Here is a 7,988-nt window from a genome sequence, read left to right on the forward strand (position 1 = left end):
AAGGATAAAGTTTTAAACAATTTTTCTAAAAGTTATTCAATACATTGTAGAAAAGTGTTTTGTGGTAATGGCAACTTCATGGCACATGCGGTTTACACAAACTATTCACATTCATTGCTTTAGTTTATTCCATAGATTTTCGATTGGGAGGTTTACTGGGCTATTCTAGCAGCTTTATTTTCTTATTCTGAAGCTACTTGAGGTGTTTCTTGGCTATATGTTTGGGATCGTCTTCCTGCAAAATCTACCCTTGTTTCAAATTCATTTTAAGAATGTCCTCATACATTTCTTAATTCATCCCTTCTTCATTCATCAGAAGTCTACAAGAACCATATGCCAAAACTGCCCACTTCCAAATTTGACCGTTGGTATGGTGTTTTTTGGGGGATTATGTGAAGTGTCATTTCTCTTTCAAACATGGTGTGTGCAATGACAATGTAAAGGTAAAATTTTGATGAGACAAATATCTTCCAGTACTTTATTGGCTTGCAACTTTCAACCTGGTTTTTCATCAGTAATGGATTGTTATGCAGGAAGTGGGCCGAGGTGCCATTGCAGTGACACTGTACTTGCTAATTCCAAATCTTTCTGAATGTCTCTGGAGGTAGTCATTGGCTCTTCTTCAGAGACAAATCTGTTTAACAGATGGCCCTGGCTCTTTTACAGTGTATTATGTTCATTCCACTTTTGGATCATGGCCCAATTGTGCTCATTAGAATATTTCTTTAAATTAGAAATACATCTGTAACTAATACTTAGAATTTAATTTTGATTTCTTTGGATTACTTGGGTTGTTACTAACATATTATGAGACTTTTATTTCAGTACTCCCTTAAGAAAGATTAGGAAATTTATTAGGAAAAATAACAATATGTAATGTTTATGTTGCCAGCTGTTTATTATATAATGTTTTGTGTAATAAAACTACAAAATATAAGACATGTTATTTAAGCAAGTTCAAAAAGATATCTTTAACACAACGAATTATGAAACTTAACATATATGAGAAATATATGAGTGACAAAGCTTTACTTTCAAATCAACAGTGCCAAAATTGTCACATAATTCCCTACCATCCACATGTCCACTTCCTATTTTCCTTCCTTCCTTTCTTCCTGTATCTCTCTGTTCCTCTCTCCCCAGTCGGGATTATTTACCACTACATCCTGCAATCTGAAGCGCCACATCTACTGTGCCCCAGGAATGCCTGCAGCCATGCAGCAATCAAAGTGAGACGTCATTCTTTACCACCTGCACCCATGGGAGCACTGGAATGAACAGGGAATGATAGCAGAAGTGAAAGGGAGATAGGACTGTTAGGGAAGTGATGGGGACAGTCGGTTTGGTAAGAAAAGGAGAAAAGCAAATCTGAAACTGTCGGGGCTAGGAAACGAAAAGAAAACACTGGAGAAATGAGTGAAAGAAGGACCAGCACCAAATGCTTTCTGTCCTCATGCACTGCTTTGGGACCCACAGAGATTGAAGCAAGAATAAGGAACTACAGGAAGCAGATCAAGACATAGAGCATTGAGGATTAGAAGATGGAAAATAACTGATAATAGTGAATATAAAGAGGAGATGTTGATAGTATCAACCAGGCTATTATTACATATTGAGTGGAAATGAAAAATTCAATAAAGAGGAATACAAAAAAAAGGTTCAAACATAAAAAATGAAACAAAGAATGAGGGACAAAAATGGCATTTAACTGCAAATGAAACCCTCCAATTCAAGTAAAAGATGGAACAAAGAGTATGAGAGAAAAAAGAGAAATAGAAAAGGATGAACATTAAAATTACAAAAGGTGCTGGCAGATATTTGACTTCTTAGAAGAAAGAGGACTAATTGAGGCACAATTGAAGAAAAAACAATTTTAAATAAAAAAGGGAAGCTCAACAGATGAATTTAAGGACACATATTAGAGAACGACCCAAAATACAGAACCAGGAGATGAAAAGAGAGGGGTTCATTTACCAGGTATTCCTTACAAGCTTTTGTCACAGTTTTTCATAGTGACAGGCTTAACCTGGGAAACATGAAAAACGGGGTGTACACGCAGGCTAGGAGGTAGACGAAGGGCAGAAGGACTGATGATAGATTCAATGGCATAGGGGCCAATAAAGCGGGGCGACAGCTTCTTAGAAACCACTTTTAAAGGTATGTCCCTAGAGGACAACCAGACCCTTTGGCCAGGCTGGTACACCAGGGCCGGCCTCCGTTTACGGTCGGCATACTTCTTGTTCTGATCTGCTGAGCGAAGGAGAGCCTGAGAGGCCATGTACCAGAACTGTTTGCAACGGCGTACATAGAGGCGAACAGAGGCCACTGCAATGTCCATTTCATCAGCAGGAAACAAAGGTGGCTGATATCCGACAGAGGCCTCGAAAGGTGAAAGTCCAGTAGCAGAAGAAACATGAGAATTAATCGCATACTCTGCCCAGGACAGGTAAGTGCACCAGTTTAGTGGATCAGTGAGGTAACTCTGAGGTCCTGTTGGAGATGTTATTGTGTGGGAAGGTCGACAGGGTTCGCTTGAGGTGGTCCGTAGTAGTTCCAGGAAGAGCACCTCGATGGTGGCCGCCAGCCAGTAATTCCGGAAAGCAGAGGGTAGGCAAACCAGGTTTAATCCACGTAGTTTAGAGATCCTTCTCCAATGTCAAAATCCAAAATAGCAAAGATGCTTGGAGACAAAGTCAGGTCCAGGTATCCGGCCTGCGAAGGAGCACATACAAAATTACTTGGATGGCAAAAACAAAGCTAGGTTAACTGTGGCTTGAGTCTATACCACTGAGGGCAACACTCTGGCGCTGAACTGTTGGTGGCCTCCATCTTAAATACCCTCCAAGGATGATTAAGGAATATGGAACACCTGTCACCACTACTCATGAACCCAGAGCCACCTAGAGGCCAAGCACAGTGCACAACAACAAAACACAACACAGATATTCTGACAGCTTTTGCATAAGCAATAAATAAAAGAAACATTAAATGTTGCCTTTTCTTGAATCTGAGCTCAATTTGGCGTAATATCCGGTACATTCTTGACACATAGCATCTGTACTGATTTCCATTCAGCAGACACTATAATCTGATAACGTCCCATAATTAATTTGCAGCTTAGCACTTTTCAAATTATGGCATGTTCAAACTGTTACAATACAAAAGCAGAAAGACTGTAAATTTGCTTTGCTAGTTTAAACCGATATTTTACCTTAATGTAACGGATCCAAAATTCATCTGATGGCGGATAGGATTTTCATGGAAAGAACAAGCCCTGCCACATTTTTTAAATGAACTGAATCAACTCTTAAGTATTTTAATTAGTTGTTTTTTTTGTTGATCTCGTTGATGAATAAATGACAACCTCTGAAAACGATTTTGCAAAGATGTACACTAGGCAACCTTTTAGATGTTGATTTGTGGTGTGCTTAAAAGTATTTTTTTTTCTCTAGACACTAGTGATTTGAGGAAAAACAGCAGGAGGCAGGAGATTGCTACAAGTTCTCTATAAAGTTTATGCACAAGCTTTATTGGTGAAAAGTTTCCAGCTCCATTTCTGCTTTTAAGAGAGCCCAAGGATGGGCAGCCCTTAGGTACTTGGGAAAATTATATTATTTGTTTTTCCATAATTGCTTTTTTGGAGGGGTTGTGTCTTTTGCACCTTGCATTTTTCTGGTATAGGTGAGAAGTGACTCAGATTAGCTGTTTGTTGTTGAATATCCCGTCTGTTATTACAACAATGACAATCTTTTTAGACTAACAAATAATTTAAAAAGCAGGATCCTTGAAAAACCACTTAGACATTAGTGTATTTTTGAAGCCTGCCGCTGATTTAACAAGGCTGTAAAACCACTACAGCTGTTTACCACTCACTAAGACCATGTTAGCACCTTTTCATACAGCAATATAGCAGCAGCTTAGTACCAATAAAAACTTTGCATGAAGGGGTACCCAGTCCAGTGAAATGTTCATTATTCTTAAGGCACAAAGTATACAAATCTTCTGTTCTGGACACATTTTAAAAGATATGGAAAAATACTGTCAAAGGTCCCTTTCCATGAATGTGTTAGATGTTTACAGATTGATACTTTCTAAATGATCTATGAACCTCTATGATGTTATAAGGATCTGTTTTCTTTAACAACAGAGGTGACAAAAAATAAGATGAACATAAATGAGGACAAACCTTGTTGGAGAAGATAATGGGGACCAGTTAACTTAGTTTTCAATTCAGTTTTTGGACCACTTCCTGTTAATCTGAGTGATGGCTTGGTGCAACCTTCAAAGTCTTTTAAATTCCTACCCATTCTGATGCCTGTTTTTGAAGCTCAACAAGTCGTTTCATGTCTAGATGTCAAAATGCAGGGTCTTTCTGCCAGGTGATTGGCTGATTACTTTTTTTTTTAAGCAACTGTTCATTTGTAACTTTCAACTCTGATTTGCAACAGTTTAAAGTCTTTTCTGTATTTAATCCCAATGTGGTTGTCTGGATATATCAATATTTCAAAAACATAATTTGAAATTGCTTATCAAATTATGTAGTTGTTCCTAAGGTGCAAGCCTTTCCCCTAATAGCTGCATATGAAGAAAACTCAGTCAATCCCCAATTACACCATGGTAATGTAAGTCTCCCTTAATTAACATAATTAACATAATTATCACAGCCAGTGATTACCTTTCAAAGTAATGGGCACCAAAGTAATGGGCACCAAAATGGCACCAAAATGGCCCAGTAGCTGAATTTTGATAAGAGCTAAGCCTAATTTAGACCCATAAGGTGTTACCTGAGTTATAAAAATGCACTAGGGAGTGATTAGGCCACAAAAACAGATAATGAACAGCTTAAGAAATAAACATTTTGCCTTTAAAACATTTAGCTTGGAAAATAGACAGATATGTAAGCTAAAATCTGATGAAACAATGGGAAAAAGGAGGGACATTTTCTCTGCTAACAACAAAGTTTGAGAAACTAAAACAAACAGGAGAATTATGAAAGAATATGGCCATATCATAATTAAACAAGGATGTATAAGATGCAAAAGAACCAAACAAAAACACATATGCACAATAATAATGACAAAACAAATCCGTAAAGCCATAGAAACTCCGAAGGACAACAGAGAGTGTGAAAAATAAAAAATGAAAAATTTCTCATCATTGAGAAAAATGATGAAGAAAGGAGTCTCATGAAGCCTTCTAGGCCTCCTCTGAAGTGACAGGCCAATAAACACCTGAGACTCAGATGACTGCAGCCAGGCTGTTGTTCACTGCCCCTCATCTTGTGGTAATAGTAATAAACAGTATCATAAATTACCTTGCCAAATGTGTGGGTGTACGTGTATGGTTGCATATGTGTACAGCATAAATAAGCAGCCCTCGTTGGTTTGAAAATGCTGTACGAATGGTGTGTGCAAAAGCTGGGCAAAAAGCAGATACATTTGTATCCTATATTACAGGAGTGAATGGTCTTTATTTCAGCTACTATGGCCCTGTCCCAATACTCGCACTTCCACCCTTGTGTCCCTGAATTGCGCGTTCCCGTTGATGGGTTCGAGTGCGTAGTGTGTCCCAATTCTCCAGAGTGGTCCTTAGCCCTGCCCCCTTTGTGCCCTCAATCCACACTTCGGCGAAGCCCACATTTAAGCGGACTTCGCTGAAGTATATTACCCACAATTCACTCCTGCAGGTGACGTTCTGAGCAAAAACCAATCATAACCATCAACGTAATCAACCATCAAATCAGAATAAGAACTGTGTAAACTTTAGACAGCAAGCAGACAAATATTTTTTTACTGGTTTTCCAGACTCAACATTGTAAAATACCACTGGCTTCAGAGTGAGTCAGAGGCAGTCAGTAGGCCATAACACTGAAGTTAACTTTCAAACAAACACTGGCACGGCGAGAGTCTGGTGTATTAGCCTCCTTTGCTTCCTGCACCTTTTTCTTCTCAAAACAATTGCTTGTTGCAGTTTTAAATAGTTTTTTTTTAGCAGCAAGGCTGTGAAAACAGCGCCGGTTCCCGCCCTTTTTGATGTTGCAGTTACGGTGCAGAGGTGCAAGTCGATGACGTAACACCTACTGTCCCAATTCTCCAATTTTGCACGCTTGTAACCTGCGCACTTCAACCCCTACATGCGCTTGTACAAAGTACTTCATAGACGGGCATAAGGTATAGTGTGGGTATTGGGACAGGGCCTATCAATCTCACAATCTTACATTTTCTTTAAACTCCCTCTTGGCTTCCAAAGTCTAACTTAATTTATCTCCATGTGCTTTTTGAGCACAGGTGTTCTTTGTACCTTCACTTCTCTTTTTTTCTCACCTCTGGTGCCATGTCTATTATCATTATATTATATGTAATCATATGTTATCTCTTTCATGCTAAATAAATGTCTCTACTTCCTTTGCCTTTATCTACATCCCAGAGGGGTTGTCCAAAAGACACTAAGCATAAACACACAATGTGGAAAGGGTAAAATACTCAAGATATTTTGTCACGGAGGAGCTTCCTTGACAGTAGAAAGGAAAAGACTCTAAACCATCCTTCAGTTTACTCTTACAAAGACAGAGTGTAGCAAATACATCTGTCTGCTATTGGCTGCCTTATGTATGTGTGGAGCTACAGGAACAAGAGAGTTTGCTGTAGCAAGTCATTGGTATTGTTTTTAAGCCATTACTTGCAAAGTCACTTATTATGTAACAATATGTCTGAGACCATTTGACACTACCATGAACTGCATTCAGACCTGCTGTCAAATAAGTTAGGCAGGCTGCAGCACAGGGCTGCTCAATTATAACTAAAGTATAGTGGTTACCAAGTTTAAAGTTTGTTTGTTAAAACTTAAATTAGACCTTGGAGTTTTAGCCCTTTGGGTCCAGTTGTGGGAATGGGTTGGGCCTGTAATTGGACAGCAACCTACTGCAAATGAGCTTTAGTGATAGCACAGTAGATCTAGGCCTGCATCAGCAAATTGTGGATAAGCCTGTAAGCAAAGAACTGGTTGACCTTAATTATTAATAATGTGCTGCATATTGAAGCCCAAGAAATGCAGCATTTCCTGACAGAGTTTCTAACAGTAATGGCTTTAATGAGTGAACATTAAAGATATATTTCTTTACTACAGGTCACTTTCAAAAGAATGTAGAGTGAGTGTAAATGTTTTACATTAATATACTGTACATTGTGACTGTCAATATAATGTATGATGTAGTGTGCTCAACACCATCCTGCCTATTTTATTTTAAAAAACGATGGAGTTGGTGCAGCCCAGTCAGTTAAGCGGCCATTAAATGCAAACTGGCTGAATGTACTGGGTTAGATATCCATCTATGGCTCTTCACTGCATGCCCTCATCTTCTCAGCCTCTACCTCTTTTCACTCACGACTAATTAAAAAACGCTAAGATCTGAAAATCTGTAGCATGACAAAAAATACTTTTATCATCTATCATCTGATCAGCCAAGTATAGGAAGAAATCTGGGAAATTATTAATTTGGGGACCTTAAAATAATAGTCCATTATCTTACAAACATGCTCAGAATTAGGATCTCATTTTCAGGTAGAAATTCTGAATTCACATAAACAATATAACAAGACAAATGACTTAAATTAATTTCGGACTCACTCAAGTATTGCAGGGAATTCTTCACTTCATTGAGGTCACTTTCCACAGGCCAAGAGGACTGCAGTGATCAAACCTCTTTTAAAGAAGCCTGTTACGTGTCTGCTGGACTGTGTGTCCCCCCCCCTCTCCTTGTGTCTCCTGTCTCTCACAGGTTCAGAGTGCAGGCTGATGCCAATTCGCCTTGATTGGCTTGAGGGAGCCAATCAGGCAGCTCTACATAAACTGCGCACCTGTAGGGCTGGGAGTGGGGCTTCACCTGGCTAGCTTTTTGGCACATGCTTCGTTCTCCAGCATTGTTTGAAAGTTTGTGGTGGGAGTTTGTGGGCTAGGTATGTGTGGGGTACCCTGTACATTTCCATCAC

General features: G+C 39.0%; 1 long non-coding RNA gene across 1 annotated transcript; it reads right to left on the reverse strand.

Annotated features, from left to right (window-relative positions):
• Nucleotides 1-879: 879 nt before the first annotated feature.
• LOC124867423 lies at nt 880-7,724 on the reverse strand. The gene is made up of 2 exons (XR_007038052.1): nt 7,627-7,724; nt 880-2,712 (listed from the first exon to the last, which is right to left on the reverse strand). It is a non-coding gene; the product is annotated as an uncharacterized LOC124867423 (long non-coding RNA).
• Between the last annotated feature and the right edge of the window lie 264 nt (nt 7,725-7,988).

This window comes from Girardinichthys multiradiatus, chromosome 4, assembly GCF_021462225.1.
Source record: "Girardinichthys multiradiatus isolate DD_20200921_A chromosome 4, DD_fGirMul_XY1, whole genome shotgun sequence".
Taxonomy (NCBI): domain Eukaryota; kingdom Metazoa; phylum Chordata; class Actinopteri; order Cyprinodontiformes; family Goodeidae; genus Girardinichthys; species Girardinichthys multiradiatus.